The sequence below is a fragment of the Brienomyrus brachyistius genome, chromosome 14 (assembly GCF_023856365.1).
Source record: "Brienomyrus brachyistius isolate T26 chromosome 14, BBRACH_0.4, whole genome shotgun sequence".
In the NCBI taxonomy this organism is placed as follows: domain Eukaryota; kingdom Metazoa; phylum Chordata; class Actinopteri; order Osteoglossiformes; family Mormyridae; genus Brienomyrus; species Brienomyrus brachyistius.
In genome coordinates this window covers 23,541,646-23,558,897 of record NC_064546.1, presented here as the reverse complement: position 1 = coordinate 23,558,897, position 17,252 = coordinate 23,541,646, and the positions used below count along the sequence as shown (strand labels likewise).

Below are 17,252 nucleotides of genomic sequence, written 5' to 3'. Positions count from 1 at the left end.
TCCAAATGACCTCCATTAGTCCACCCGCTTTTCTCTCCTGCTAGGCTGCCCAGCTGACCCTTTATAAACCCGAACGTACTATTTAGGCCATTTGGGGCCAATAGGGCGGTAGGGACAAACAGACCCGTGGGCACTGGGCTGGTGATCAGTTGCCATGGAAACACAAATCATCACGCAGACTGAGCACCATTATGTTTCCCACCTGCTGAGTTGTCAATCGAGACGACCAAGTTCTTTAACAGTCATGCTTATTGCTTAATGGTATTACATCATTAATAAGCCAGCCTTAGGGAACCGTAATACAGTCTGCCCCAAAGTAATGCCTGCGATTGGGCTCTGGCGAAGCCAAAGACGCCCACCCTCCTTCCCATGATTCATGTTCGAGTCGCAGCAGGTGGCAGTCTCAGACCAGATCATTTGATCTCTCACCTCTTAATCTGCTTCTCCCTGTGGCAAGGCTATAAATCAGAGCCCTGACCATCAAGCTGGGTGTGTGTGTGCTGGTGTGTGTGTGTGTGGGGGGGGGGGGCTGTCTGTGACTGATATACCCCAGCTGCCTGTACACTCACATCCTGGGGGTACGTCTAAATAAGGTATCAGACAATATCATCAAATTTCCAAGGATTTCCCCCCCCCCCCCCCCCCAGTGTGTCTGGTCCAGGACTGGACAAAACAAGAAACTAGATGTTTATAACAGGAACCCCAACTGAAAGTGGCCAGTAAAACACTGGATTCATACTGGAAACTGTCAGTACATTTCGCGCAAGGATTCCAGTGAACTTTTTATTACGCACAGCAAGCACATACCACTACTGAAATCTGCTTTTTGCCAAAGGCTACATTTGTAAGTCTATCATTTATTTAGCCTCAATTAAGCATTTGTCTGGTATCGGAAAACACTTTTCTAAATTACCTGGAGAAAAATTAAGTCAGAAAGATGATGCAATGAATCCACACACATAGTCTTTGCCACACAAATGGTTCTAATTTACCATGAAGCTTAATTTAGCATCAAAACTTAAAAAGTTAAGATTGTATTACATATTATTGTTGACGTATGAACAGATGTATAATGGGAATTAGGTGGTGTCCTGCCATTTTGTCTATACACAGACACACAAACCCATAACCACTGAGACGGGGATCTCCTGGGCTTTGCTGGGTGGGAGGACAGGTCCCTGGTCCCTTTGGGAGGGGGGGGGACACAAACCCATTGGCCGACCAGGAAGATCCACGGTTTTCCATATAGCCAGTCCAAGCCTGAGCATTGCCAATTTTACTTGAAGTGAATAACATACTCACAAGGAACTAAAAGCACCATAATATATTACTGTAAGCTTCCAAAGCAATGGAAGACAGATGTGAAAAAATAGCATTAAGAAGATAATGGGAGGAGCTTCAGCAGAGACTCATGGTACCAATCAGATCCAATCAGATGCTTCTACGCCCATCACACTGTCAGCATCCATGTCGTCCTTTGCTGCCATCTTCGATTATTTTCCTTATAATGCTCTGATTTTTTTAAATGTCACCATTACTTCCCATTCGATACAAATGCCCCCAATTTTTAAATTTCCCAGAATTCAAAAAACAAAGTGATCGGCCTCATTTCTGTTCATCTGCTATCGTTTCAGTTGAGTGGACGCCACTGGAAAATGGCACGTGTTCCTGCAGACGCATGCGCATTCACACGTGCATGCACACATGCACACACACGCGCATTCACACGTGCATACACACATGCACACACACGCGCATTCACACGTGCATACACACACGCGCACACATGCCAGGGAACTCAAAGTAAGTAAATTGACACAGCTGTTCAGTTTCAAAAAAGGAATCCGGTGATTGATACTCTTCGTATTTCTTTAAACATTTTGCGGAAAACAGGCGCAGTCACTGCACGGCACGAGAGAGGAAGCGCAGGCCCGCCACGTCGTCTTTCATGAGAATAACCAGTCTGTATTGTTCCTCATACTTAATGCGCATTAATTCAAACATTACTTATGCATTCGTCTGAAAGCACGCCACAGACTCCTCGACGGCCAGTATCTTAGGATCAGCACCAATTAATGTCAAAGCAAACTGACCCCCAAAAGCAGGAAAGAGAGGCACCACTCAAAGCAGCACACCAGTAAGCAGAGACCTCTGAGAGGTGGGGGCAGCGTTATTGTGTCCGGGGCCCCACTTACCGGCCCCTGGTTAGCGGAACATGCTGCTCCAATATGTAATGTGTTTATTTAACATATAGCTTAGTGACTGTTTGTGGCCGACAGGGGGGCCCCAAACCTCAGGGGCCCCATGCAAATGCGTGCTTCGAGTGCTGGTAAACATGGCCGCTGTTGTAGGCTGCATTTGTCCGTTGGGATGTTCCTGTGCCTGCAGTCTGCTGCCTTTGAAGCTCTCCTACTGTGCTCTCATATTTTATTGAGCAGTTTTGCTCTATATATTTAATCAGTAGAATATGTCATTTTTTATTCGGCTGAAGATATCCAGGTTGGAGATCTCGGCTCAATGGTAACAGCCGCTAATTCTTCCATGTTGGAGCTGCCAGATAACCTGACCTCTCAACGGTTTTGAAGCTGAACCTCCCGTGGGCTATAAGGAGGGGCACCAGGAGATCAACTAAAACAGGCCCCCCTGTGACTCTCCCATGGTGTGCCCAAAGCCTCAGTGCGGAGACTGGCTCCAACCGTGTACAGGTCAGGGTGAGATTCCCGTCACCGATCATCAGACCATCGGTCCAGGTTGAAAGAAACGACATATGATCATTACGTATCTGCTTAAAATTTGGCATTTGTCCAAAGCCGATTATGTGGAAGATCTGGCCTCGGGGATGGGGAGGGGGGGTCCCATGGAATAGAGCACAGCTGACATCTGGGAACATTCCACAGCATTCCGGAATGTTCTGCCCTTAGTAGCAGCTTTTCAAGCATGTGAGCCGCTAACAACCAGATGCCTCAAAAAATAAAGTGACTTGGTTCTGTGTGCAGCGTTTATTTTTGTTTTTGTAACGGACGCGGACGCTAATCCGTTAATGTCCCGGAATTAATCCAGTTTGTTCCTGCACTGGCACTGGAGTTTGCATGTGCCTTCTGGACAACCTCCCCCCCACCCAAGCAGCCGTGCCAAGTGTGATCTCTGGAGGTTTCAGCAGGGAGATGTGACTAGGCCCAGGCCGGTTAGGGATTAGGCACTTCAAAGAGAGCCTGTGATCGCTAATGTCCTGGAAGGACGCTCCAGGTTGCTGTCTGGAGGAAGGCCCTCTGGGGGCCAGTGGTGAGGAAAAATGTTCCCCTCCCTATGTGCTTGTTATCAGCCACTTGCTGAGAGAGGTTGCACTGCTAGAAGCCATCCTGAAGGGGCTGAGGCAGGAACGGAGACGTTTGGCTGGCTGTTTGCCCCCCAGAGCATTGAGATAGTGCTTCCTGCTTCCCGTTTAGCTGCAGCATCCCTCTGCCCCCCACCTCCCTTTGTGTCTCCCATTGACGAAACACATTTTGGCAGGTGAGTCACCCAAGAGCCCCTCCCCCCCCTGCATAGACCCCTGCACCCCCCAAGTTCAACAGCTGCACATTGCTGGCATGCATTAAGCACATCTGCTTGTGTGGGCAAATCGCCCTTAAGCACGGATCCAGTAACCGGTAAAGCTACTCGGAGCAGGTGGCACCGAGCAAGCGAACGAACAAACGAACGAACGAACATACAAAGGAACAAACGCAGGTGCCGTTTTCAAATGATGATTATTTTCCCAGTGTAATTACCAGTGTAAAAGGTACCGTCCTGTCTACTCCGGCAGTACTGCTGTGCACTGTAGTTTTCACAGGATCTGCAATCATTTACGGTGCCCCTCCCAGAGGCCGAGGCTGCTGTACCTTTAATTGATGCACCTGGCCTGTATTTGTCTAGCTAAAACATCCATGTGTATAAATGGAAGCAGCGTAAAGTCTAACAGCAGCCCTGACCGGCGAGGCCACCGAACAAACAAAGGAGAAGTTCCACTTCCTCTGACTTAAGAAAGAAAATAATTGCTTATCGACCGGTTAAACTGTTCCAGGGACCCTTGGAAAACGCTGCGCTATTATCTGTGTTTGGGTGCAAAATAGCATCAATTTGCTGTGAAAAACAGAGTTCGCTAAAGACACGGCTGGTTAATTAGGGCCCGTCGTCTCCATGGGAGTGTGCAAGGTTATGTGACAGCCTGGTGTAGCTTGTCATAATTGTATCTGTACTCGTACTTATTGTCTTATTGAAGTATGTTCAGTTACTTTTGTATTTGAGATTTCATTTGCATTTACTGGTGGCTAGAAGGATGTGAAACGCAAGCTTTTCATTGCATGGTGTGACTGTTTACTCTGTGCATGACAAAAAATGATGGAAACTCCTTCGTATTCAGCTAAACCCATCTCCCGTGATGAATTCAGAATACGGGTCCAGGTGACCCGTAACGCTTTATTTGTGAATCAGTGCTGTGACTGTGGCGGTACATCCCTGTGTGGCTAATTTATGTCATTCCTGTGCCGTTTCCAACCTGAAAAGCTGCACTAGCAGATGGAAGGAGCATCTCTTAGTTCATCAGAGCAACCTGGATACCTGTAGGGGGCCCCGTGTCCCACAGATTCCTCTTCCTGCACCAAGGTCGTGTCTGAATACTCATGCCACTGGGGGAGGGGGGCTTTTAAGCTGACATCAGAAAGGGTTGTGAGGAATTTGGGGGTGGAGGTGAATGGAAGCTGATCCAGGCCCCTACTGATGTCATTCAGCCCAGTTACACAAATCTCTGGGGGCTGATTACCTGCCATAACATCATGCCGCTTCCCGCTACTGTCTGACTTTTCTACGAGGCACATTCACCCTCATCGCAGGTCCCAAACGAGGAGGAGCATTCGGGTCCATGTGAGCAAAGGCTGGTCAGCAGATGACCAGGGGAGTGAGAGCGAAGGGAGGTTTATCCATCCTTCTGCCCGTGTTTAGAAATTGTCAGCTTGGGTCTCAGTGGTCCAGGGGGCATCTGGACAGAAGTGAGGGTACGACTTAGCGCACTTCAATTGTGATGCCAGCTTGTCACATGACGCTAACACCATCCCACATTAGGGGCAATTTACAGCATGGAACCAGGGAGTACAGTAAGGAGAATATGAAAACGTGGAGAATATGAAAACGCTGAAGCGGATTTGAAGTTGGAACTTCCAGAGCTGATAGGAGACTCTTGTCTTATAGATGCACCACGCAGATCTGACGGCCCACTAGAACTCACCGCAGTCGGACGTGTGTGAAGAGTGCCATAACATTTAGAAAGGACAAGGCTGGGAGTCTGACTGCCTGCAGACGCTCACAGGACACCCCCCACCCCCCACACGTGGTCCAGAGGAGTAGCCATATGGTGGTTCTGGAGTATTGGCCAGCAGCCCGGCCCGGACCACACTGAGGCACTGGCAGATATACTGAGGCGCGAGTGGTACAGTACCACCTTGATGGACCTCCAGGAGACCCTGCAGCCACGGACACTATGGTCATCGACGCCCCTTTTCAGATTACGAGTACACCGTATTCATCCAGTGAACTTTACCACCAGTGACATGCCATTGACTCCATGTAGCTAATCAAATAATGACACCGTAAATCGTTGCAATAAAGCACCATAGACAGGCTGTCTGAACATCAAACAGGGGCAGAATTTATCCCATTCTGATTAAATCCCATAGGACTGACTGAGTGACTGATTACACAGCCTGATTCTGTCCAAAGTGCTGCTAAAATAGCGTGACAATGCTGCATTTATACGCTGATGAATAGCACTTTCTGTTTTTGTGTTGCGTTTTCCCTGTCTTCCTGGAAAAGTGTCGCGTTTAAGGCAGATTTTTCTTACTGCAGCTGCGACAAATATAAATGCAGTTAGATTTTTTTTATATATATTTTGCCCCATGAAGCAGAAAAGATGTTTTTGCCATAAATAATATTTAACTTCACAGGATGTTTAAATATTTACTCAAATATGAGCATATTGTGGAGAACGCAGCTTGGAGTGCGGGACCGTAGCGAAACCCCCCTGGACTAAAAACAAAGACCCACACCCTCAGGATCTCCTCGGGACTAAACATGCAGAACCGCACCCTCAGGATCTCCTCGGGACTAAACATGCAGAACCACACCCTCAGGATCTCCTCGGGACTAAACATGCAGAACCGCACCCTCAGGATCTCCTCGGGACTAAACGCGCAGACCTGCACCTTCAGGATCTCAGGACTAAACATGCAGAACCGCACCCTCAGGATCTCCTCGGGACTAAACACGCAGAACCACACCCTCAGGATCTCCTCGGGACTAAACACGCAGAACCACACCCTCAGGATCTCCTCGGGACTAAACACATAGACCCACACCCTCAGGATCTCCTCGGGACTAAACATGCAGAACCGCACCCTCAGGATCTCCTCGGGACTAAACGCGCAGACCTGCACCTTCAGGATCTCAGGACTAAACATGCAGAACCACACCCTCAGGATCTCCTCGGGACTAAACACGCAGAACCACACCCTCTGGATCTCCTCGGAACTAAACACGCAGAACCACACCCTCAGGATCTCCTCGTAACTAAACACGCAGACCCGCACCTTCAGGATCTCCTCGGGACTAAACACATATACCCGCACCCTCAGGATCTCCTCGGGTCTAAACACATAGACCCACACCTTCAGGATCTCAGGACTAAACACGCAGACCCACACCCTCAGGATCTCCTTGGGACTAAACGCGTAGACCCGTACTCCCAGGATCTCAGGACTAACCACACAGACCCGCACCCCCAGGAACTCCTCAGGACTAAACACACAGATCCACACCCCCAGGAACTCCTCAGGACTAAATTCACAGACCCTTTTAAAAAAACTTTTAAAGGTGTCATACAGTGCTGTCTATGAAGTCGGCCAAACAAAACACTCCCTGTGCACGGATCCTTTTAACTGGGTTTATTGTAGGTAATAGCTGGGCACTGGCATGCTGTCACCCTCAAGTCTGGTCAGGCCCGCCATATCATGCAATTCCTGGGCACAGGACAAAACTCAACCTTGCCCCACTATCAAACCCCCTCTCCCAGACAGATCATAATTGAAGAGGGCTTGCTCGCCATCCTTGTGGTCGGATATAGCTGTGAAATTAGTCTTTAGAGAAGGACATCAAAGGGACAAAGGTAAATCCATGGCCTCGTCCACCTCCCCCTCGGTCTCCAGGGACCTGAACTAGCAGACACCTCTGAGACGGATTTTACAGATTGTTGCGATGATTCATGCGCCATGTGATGGTGTGACATGTGCCAACATTCTACGGTAATTGCTTGATATCGCACCCTGGGGTCTTTTGGTGGAATAACAGTCTGTTTGTCACAGTGAGACAAATTTCATTTAATACCAAAAATATGTTAACCTTTTGCACATCCTCCACATTCGCACGGTTATTAATAAGAGGGACGCCACGCTTCCATCTGCATTTCCGCGCTAAATTACGGCACAGTGTGGAAACAGACACGTCGACCATATGGGTTTGTTATGTAACAAGCACGTGCTCCTGTCCGCTGCATTCCTGCACCTTTACACGTTAAGGCCTGTTGTACTAGACAAGCATGGCCGCCAATCCACCTGTTTGAGGTGGTCATGTGACACGGCACGCACCTCCGTAACTTTCCATCGACCCTAGCCCCCATGCTGACCTCCCTTAGGTAGGGGTGATGGTTCAATTTGCCATGTCGAGGGTGTAAGAGAGGCCATAATCCATTCACAGGAGCCGACGTTATCATTAGCCAATAATATGTATTGAATCGGTGAGTGACAGGGGAGGTGGCACTCCGGGAGCCAATCAGCTTTCAGCTGGGAGCCCTGTATGGCTCCAGAACACGTCAGAATGCGGGCCGTTTACGAGAAACTCCAGCAGCAGATGTCCAGGACGTTTGCAGGACAGCACTTTGTGCGTCTCCATTTTTACCCCCTCGCTCGCATAAACCCGGGCAATGCACCAGAGACCTATTGCTCCTGCCTCCCCTCAGCCTCCTGGTAACGATCTACAAACCGCCGTCTGCTCCCGGGCAACAGCGGCAGATTAGCGGCTCAATTAGTGGCGTTTCCATCTGCATCAGTCAGGCAGTAGCCATTAGCTCACGTCGCCAAAAAAATGTCGCTGCATGCCGGCTGCGATATTTAAAACTCCTTGCACGATCGATGAACTTCCATGCAGCCCGCATTAATGAACCGGCCTATCGACCGGGCGTCTGATTAACAGGTTTTAGACGTCGCGTCTCTGCGGAAACAGAAGTGACACGTCGATGATGGAACGTGCCACGTCACAGCAACAGGACAATTTCTGTCGGCACCAGGCATAGATAAATGTGGATACAGTTCAGCATTGATGTTTACTGGCAACAAATGTATTATATCAGAGTTGTTTGCGATCAAAGTCTACGCTGTCTTCTAATTATAGCACAAGTGTCAGCAGAAATAGTGGACAACGGGAGTATCTGATATCACTCCTTCAGCAAGAAGCCCATCTAAAGGGCGGAGCCTGCTTTGGGCATGTGGGCGGAGCCTGCTTTGGGCATGTGGGCGGAGCCTGCTTTTGGGCATGTGGGTGGAGCCTGTTCACCTGGGCCAGTCACAGTCTGCAGCCAACCAACACATGCAAGTGCAAGAGAAGCCAGATTACTCTGCCCCCCCCCCCCCCCACCCCCACCCACAACCAGCCTGCTTCACTGACTAGATCTTCCGAATCTGACTCGCACGGCTGCCCAGGAACCAAGTTAGTGTAGCTGCTAATATGGGGGGGAGGGAATATAAGTGACACTCAGACATCTTCTCCACACCGCTGGTGACGGGGCCTGCAGCCCAGCCACCTCCCTGGCAGGGAGACGAGCATGGATGCTTATTTCATTTGGTTAAAGTGGCGGCGTGGGCGGTCCCATTAATCACATGCCTGTCGGGGGGGGGGCACATCTCCTCAACTGCCCGCTTTCGACCTTTCGGTCATCTTGCTCAGCGGTCCATTACTAGAGAGACCAGCCCTTGAATAAATAACAGCGGCCTTTCTGGAAACGCCGCCAGAGAATGAAAACAGTGCGATGGGGCCACATCCCCCCCCCCACCCCATCCCGATAACAGGCTCAGCCATTCTGCCACCGCTGCGGTCACATATGCAGACGCCGCAGGACAACTCTGACACGTCGCTGAGTGAGGGATTCCTTGCCGCTCCGATGTTCCCAGTGCTGGTACTCCTGCCAGGCCACATAGCCCACCTCCTGACATTTCCTGGGGTCCCCCGAGGACACAGGGCTCTCTGAAGCAAACTGCATTTATATTTGTCGCAGGATGATGATGTCATCATTTTGACAGCTCTGGTCGTGGTCACACATAATCGTCACCATTCTATTCACTTCGTGTTAAGTGCTGATTGTGCTACGTGTGAGTTTCCACATTTGATCTTATTAAATATTATCAGCGTATTAAATGATGGCACTTTTAGTTCTATAGTGATTATCAGGGAGGAAACACAGAACTTTGTACCCACTACATTATAAAAGTGATTAAACATAATAATATCAAATTTCCAGCATATTTTAGTCTCAATATTACTGCGACTCAATCATCCCTGTGTACACAAAAAGGCAAATATGAACTGGATTGTGCAATGATTCCAGTCGATTTCATACCAGGAGCCATTAAACGCTTAATAAACAGAAACTGCGTATCCTTTTGTGATGTTAAAACGGGCTGTGACATCTAGTCAGTAGACATTGACCCAGCTTTTGCTGAAAATGAACCATTTTCTCATATAGCACTGCAGGCAAAAGGACGAGAGGGGAGAGGGAATTTATGAGCGATGGACTGCAAACTGCCACGTCTGCAGCCGTAGGTACCTTCACTGGCAGAAAGCAGTGAGATATGAAGGAGGACGGATGTTTGTGGGTGTGAGAGATTGAAACTCTGGCCTGACCAGGTTAGGATGCTAATGCAGTACCTCCACTGCTCAGATGCCCTTCTGTACCATGTGACCTACGTGGAGGGCATCCGCCCTCAAGCTGCAGACCACAATATGAACCCAATGAACTTCTTATATGTACAATATATAATGAAAAATGCCCGTGAATCCTCATCTGTTTGTCAGAGAAGATAGTACAAGATATACAATGTTCCCTATAAATTTTCGATTGTACTTCAAAGGATGTGAAGACACTAATTGAACATCTGCTGAATGAAGAGGCTGTGAATCCTCCCCCCTTGTAAAAATGCACCCTCTCCATTCTCTAAAAGACCCACAAGCATCCTGTGGCTCCCTTAAGGTATGGCGTCTCCCTAAGCGATGTTCTCCATCCTCTCCAGGTGGAGCTCTCCTCGTTTGCCCCCTTGTGCTTTAGCGCTTTGCATCGTAATCGCTCCCTAAATTAACTATTGTGTTGGCTCATTTTCATGTGTCCCACATGGTGACTCATTCTCGCGAATGACGCCCTCTGCGCTGAGATGCTCCTGCGAAGGCGACGGTGGGGCCAAAGCGGAGGTGGGCGCACTGTGATGACTGGCCCATAGAGGGTGGCACAGGTCACTCCCTGAGATGTGATTGCCAGGTGTGAGGGAGCGAGGATTTATGCATGACCGAGGATTCCACGGAGAGTCAAGCAGTAGCATGTGAACGAAACTCAGGGTCCCGTATCGCCAGTGAGCCTGGCGACACGCGTGTGCTTATTTTTAACCACTCCATGCAGTGAAGCCAGCTAAGAGGCATTTGACAATCTCAAGAGGGTATTGGATCTAGGCATGCATGGCTGCTTTGGGTTCATGACTCATCAAGACTTTCACTGGAGTCAGAGAAGATTAAACATGTAGACTTAAAAAAACAAAAAATAGCAAGAGAAATTTTACATGTACAAAGAGGGCTGCATGTTCAAAGGAAGCAGTGTCCGGAAGGTTGCAGGTTCCAAACCCACAAGAGGCTGATCAGGTATTACTGCAGCTAACATCCAGCTGTACACTCAGATAATTTGGCATGAAATGTACATTTCTTTGGATGCAAGTGACTGCTTGGCAACTAAATAATTGAATAACGTGCTTGGGGATTAGCAGGGGAAGGTCGGATTGAAGAGCCTGTGTGTTTGCTGAGTCTCTGGTGGGACGGAAAATTTCATCTCCTTTTCTGTGACAAACAGTTTTGACAGTGAGAGCTTTTTGGTAATACATTTAATATATATTTTATAAATCTGCTTTTACATAGTCATAATTCAGCAGTTCAACAATATATTAATCTTGATTCCTGGTCATAACGTAGTATAAATTCTGCAGTATACGTGGTAGGAAGACATGCCGAAGGGGTGATATCAGCCAATGAGGTGTTGCCACAAAAGCAAATGGCAGGTGGTAGATACACCATTAGATCACTGTTGGCACTGGGTAATATGGATTCAGGTGACAGGTTTTACCGAAACTTGTTTGGCACTTAACGTACAAACTTTTAGGCAGTACAATAATGTAGATTTGCAGGGTTTTAAAGGGCCAAGCCTTGAGCAGCTGTGCCAGGGATCCAATTCAGAGTCAGTGGAAAATCTCTCACGGTTGCCTTTAAGGAAAAGGTCACCACTCTCATGTCCGATTCCAGGGTCAGTATGGGAATGTGTCACATACAGTGAACGGTCACAGAGAAACATTTAAGAATGACTAAAATCAATTATATATGCCTTTGAGGCAAACCCTCAATGCCTATTGAAAATCCAACATCATTTGGAATGGAAAGATGGTTACCATGGTCACCCTGGCCTGCCCCGCCAACGCAGTGTGGCATGCGTGCAGGCCTGCTTGTCTGAAGCGGATTCCCCTGGCATGCCAGTGGCCTCATCCACATCAGGCTGTGGTTCAAGGATTTCAGAACCTTGGCTGCCGTGAGAATTATTGCCCTCATCTCCTGGGTCTCCCAGCCTTAGCAGCCCATAAATCATCTAATTGAGCTTCCTAGATGGGGCAGGGTAACCACGGGTCTTCAGAAGCACCTCCGTACAGCGTAACCCCAGACACTATATTTTACGGTCTTTGGGACTTGCTCACGACGTCACCATGGCAACATCCAAGTTCTTTTCAATTAAAATATGAAGAGGATCACTACAACTCCTAATTAGTAACTGTAATTTTCCGTTTGGCCTTTAAAAGTATTTTCCGCTGGGTTCATTTCCTTGAACAATGGGATCTTTCAGCCTGGCTGGGATTCTATGAGTGCATAAAGAACAATGATAAGCGACAGTGCGGACTCTTCATTCATGGACCAGAGATGATCTTTTATACGCTGTGTAAATGAAAAGTGCCTGACTCTGTGACTGTTTACTGAATGGACTGTTATCCCTGGAGTCACAACACACCACATAAACAAGGTGACACGTGCCGTTTGTGCGCCTTTGGGATATAACTGTCATGCCTGGCTGTTCTTTGCAGTGGCTTCACCTCACATGGGAAGCCAGAACATCACAGGGTACATGCTTGTCTCTTCCAGATCTAACCAAACGCAAAGACAAAGAAGGTGTCCAGTGAGTTTGCGAAGCAGGTACCTTTATCATTACAGTTCTTACTTTGTTATTTCAGAGACATTCCCTCACTGGCCATGTACTTCACTAATATCCGGGTTCACGTCAGTACACATGAAAAACGTGCGTGACACGTGACAATGCAGATCCTCAGTGCAGGAGAGGCGGAAGCTGGTGAACAAGCTGAACTTTCTCTCAGGCTGAACGATCCTATCCTGGATGGGAGTGATTCAGGCTCAAGTCAAGAGGCCCGTCCACTGGCAATGGGTCCGCGGCCTCCTGCAGAAAGGCGTACGCCTGCAGCTAATTCGCAACAAGCCGGGAAGAGCAGATGGCGGCACGTTTGCGTGGCAGGACCCGCTGTGAGAATCAGGATCTCTGCAAATCTCCTCCACTGTGTGCAGCCAGGCTCAGATTCATACTTTTTTAATCAAATTGATAGACCAGTTCCAGCAGACCTACGGCTGTACTGGGCAAAGGCATTAGCATATAAGACACTCAGGGAAATATACCTAATATTTCATCACTAACACGAGTCTATTAAATGTCTGTAAGACGGATTATCAACTCTGTGTCTATATGAGTTATGAATTAGGTGCAAGATATATCAAATTAATTAAAATCAAATTAAATCAGACTTCTCTGGTATCCCCCCGCGCCACCCCGACCTTGAGAAGACCACCTAGCCCATTGGTCATAAAAAATCCAGTAATTATGCAGTATTACAAATATAATATTAATATTTTAAAGAGGGGTAGTGCTAAAGACATGTTAAATGTGTCCACAGGCATCACAAAAAGGCTTTTGGAAACTTTATACCAAAATCGACAGAAAAAGGGCGGCTCTGCACAGCTGCTGGTCAGCCTACAGTATTAAGGCCAGCTGTTACCCTGCAGCCTGGGTTTTCACTCTCCCTCCCAGGATAGTGTGTGTTCCTCCACCGTACTCCTCCTCTCACCAAAATGATCTTAAACTCAACATACCGTAAATTTTGACAAATGTAAACGTGTGTGTGTGAGAGAGAGAGAGAGAGAGAGAGAGAGAGAGAGAGAGAGAGAGAGAGAGAGAGAGAGAGAGAGAGAGAGAGAGAGAGAGAGAGAGAGAGAGAGAGAGAGAGAGAGAGAGAGAATGTGATAGACATGTTACTTTTTAAATTCTCCCGTCCTCACAAGGTAAAACTCTAAAAAGCTGTGACTGTAATAAAAATGCGAAAAGGTCTTAATTATCTTTTGTTTGGTTACTTATGGTTAAGATTAGGGATGGGTAAGGGTTAGGGTTAGGGTTATCATAGATGGGATTAGGTTTATGCCTGATTTCTCTCTCTCTCTCTCTCTCTCTCTCTCTCTCTCTGTGTGTGTGCGCGTGTGTGTGTGCGCGTGTATTTGTGCGCGCGTGTAAATCTGCCTTTATTAGACATCCAACGCGCCATTAATGTTAAACCCTGGGATATGTTTTGGATTGATCCTGACAGAATTCGTGGTACTTCTGGTCACCCCAGTATGGTTTTTATTGCACTTTAGTCTAATTTCCGAACTGGGCGTGTTTTTTGTGTTTGTACATCGGAAAGAATTAATTATTGCCTGTTGCATGTTAGCGGTCCTGACCAACAGTGACCAGCGAGCAATGCAGCGCAAATAAACAACGCGTAAAGATCCCTTATCGGTATTGATATGAGAGATGATAATATCAAGGCATCATAATTATTACACGGAGAGGGGCATGCCCTGTGCATTCAGTCACATATACTTGGGTGACACACTTTCTGTTTTACGTTATTTCTTCAAAACGTCTAAATTGAAGGGGAAAGTCGCGTTTCTCCTGCGATCTGTCCATGGTGCTGAATCGGCCGTCCGCAGGGTAGTTGTACATTACAGGAGCGCTTTATCCCTCCAGGAGGAAACATGCTGTCGCTTCGTAATAAAGGCATTATTATGCTAACATACTATTAGCATCAGCTGCCTTGCACTCTAATTCGTATTCGGTGTAGCAGCCGTAAGTTCACGCCTTACACTTAAGCCACGGACAACAGCAGATACACGAAGGTAAACTGCTGCGGACTTGCGATCTTACCTCTACTTACCGTAGTCCCGAGTGCATATTAGCAAAAGCGTCAGCATTATAAACGACGGGAAAGTAAAGCAAGCACACGATTTTCAAAAAAGTTGGTGCAGTGGCATTTAATAAAGTATAGATCGGATGTCGGAATTACGCAGACACGCAGACAGGCGCAGCTAGAGCATTTAACATAAAACACACGTCGCGCTGATCAGTTTATAACCGAAATGATTTCGGGCTCATTTGCTGAAATAGTAATTACAAATCATTATTACCCGGCAGCTCTTAAAATGCTTTGTGCGTACGCAGATACATGGAAACACACAGACACGTACAATTAGTTCGTCACCAAGAAATTAACGTAGCGGTATCTATAACGGTACACTGTCATTCATTGTGTAACATGCAGATAGGAAGTCAGCTGTCCAAAGGTATCCTCAAAGGATATTTTCCCCTTTCCTGTAATGCTTATTTCAGAAATAATCATAAATTATGTTGTAATTCACTTTTCACCCCGCGGGCTGGACGGAGCCCCTAATCCTGCATGCAGGGTGTTTGAAAGGATGGATTTATGCTCCGTGGCCGCCCCTCTACGGCTATCTGGTCTGAAGAAGGTCATTGTTAAGCAGGTCCACTCTGCTCTTAGGGCATTTAAACAATTTGTTAATGGAAGTTTATGCAGAAGCACATAGGGATGTGTTCAGATCTGGTACTGAAAACCAGGCAAGTTTCATCACTTTGACTTTTCAGAAGCTCGTTTGCGGGTTAAAGCTGCCGATTGTCTGCACAATGAGGACAACATGCATCGTAATTAACGGCGGGAAACGCAACGGAGATTTGGGCACCACTGACAGGTCTGAATGCCGAAACATCCAGGGAAACATCCAGGTCTCGGGAAATAAACCAGACACTATCTACCTTATCATACCGTTACAGTTGCAAACCACGAATAACAGCCTGTCCTTTTTAATGGATTTATAAAGTCTTACACGGATGACAGTTAGTAACCAGAGGAGTTCAAACGCTCTTTGTGAAACCTGCATCGGCATCACCATTAAACATATAATAAGACGCTTCGTTTCTCCCTACCTTGATAAACGGACACATATCCATAGTATTGCACCGGGCTCTTCGATCTTGCCGTACCGTTTTTACTCCAGTATGGATCCAGGGCATCCTCTTCTGATTCCTAAAGGTAGCATGCAGAAGCGGACCGCGAAGGCGCACCCTTCCTCCCTTCCTTCCTTCCCCGGCTGCTGGAGACAGCAGGGCGACCCGCACTGCCGCAGACGCTTTATGGCATCGCACTCGGATACTTTCCTCTCCAGCAGAGTCGAAAAGAAATGAAGCTCCAAGCCGAAAAATTCCGGTACATTTACAGAACAAAACTGCAACCCAGCCGGTAGTCTTCACCTCAGCCTCTTTCGGTCGCTTATTCCAGCAAACTTGCTTTTTTATATTATCTTTTTTTTTTTTTTTCAAGAATACTGAAAAAGCACAAAATACCTCCAAACCAGGTCAAAACAGTTATTCGGGCGCCTCCAAACGGGGAAGAGGCAGGTAAAAGTCCCTACAAAATATCACTTTGCATAGAGGAAAGCTGATGCATCAGACAGCTGCAGTGAACTCACGAAGATCTCTAGATGGCACAAACAGTACAGCCTGCAGAGTGGAAGCAGGTAGATACAGACACACACCCCAGCAAGGCATGCAACTCTTCTGCCCCCTGCCATTTACTCCCATACCGTGCTGCAATTACTTACAACGCAGGCTGAGAATTAAACGTAAAATGAATTAACAAAAGCTTAAAAATATATTATTATTAAATCTGGTGGCAAGGAGCAAATGACAAGACAGTAGCAGATCCGCGAGTTTTTGCAAGTTGTTGCAATTCAGCAATCGCTATAAACACGAACAAAACTACAAAATCTTTAACTTCTTTTTACGCTGCAATTTGAAGAAAAAAATGCAAATGATGAAAGCAGATCGGCTACAGCCTGTTTGGGCTGGGGTGCAGTGTGATACTGTAGGCGGTGCCGCCAGAGCGCCTTTTAATTCCGTCATGCAATTAAATACAGACTAAACGAGCAGGCAAAAAATACGGCCTCAAAGCCGCCGAAGGCGACGTGGTCCCGGCAGGGCGAGGGCAGTCATTAATGTGACAGCCAGCAGGCGTGTGAGGGCGGCGCAGCGGCGGGACCGAAGCCGCCGTGTGTCTGATAATCATCATTAGGGCGCCATGGCCTTCAAATCTTTCCCTCATTCATTCATTCATTCATTCATTCATTCATTCATTCATTCATGCCTTCGTTTGTTTATCTGTATTCCTGACTGGGTTTGTTTATGAGTGATATTATAATCCTTAGAAATAGTTTTGTTTTTAATTGCATTATAAAAGCGATTATTAATGAACAAAATCCAGGTTTATATATCCTATCTACATCTCCCTGATAAATTAGGGATATATTTGAACCATGAATCCAGCAAATGCTAATAGCGGGTAATTAGCCGGATTGAAACCGCGACGCGTCTAAAGCGCGTGAGAAAGCAGCTCTGGGAATAACAAAGGGCGCCCCTGACCACCGGGGACCACTTGTGGGAATGATTCATACAAGCCATAGTTCCACATTCATTTATTCCTCTCTACATCTGC

At 47.2% G+C, this 17,252-nt stretch overlaps 1 protein-coding gene across 2 annotated transcripts in view; it reads right to left on the bottom strand.

Moving 5' to 3' along the window:
- LOC125708131 (leucine-rich repeat and fibronectin type-III domain-containing protein 2) overlaps positions 1-15,973 on the bottom strand; it is an 85,788-nt gene extending 69,815 nt beyond the window's left edge. For both annotated transcript variants that reach the window (XM_048975698.1, XM_048975699.1), the window contains exon 1: positions 15,689-15,973. The gene's annotated coding sequence lies outside the window, so the exon portion shown is untranslated. The remainder of the gene's footprint in view (positions 1-15,688) is intronic.
- Positions 15,974-17,252: the final 1,279 nt, after the last annotated feature.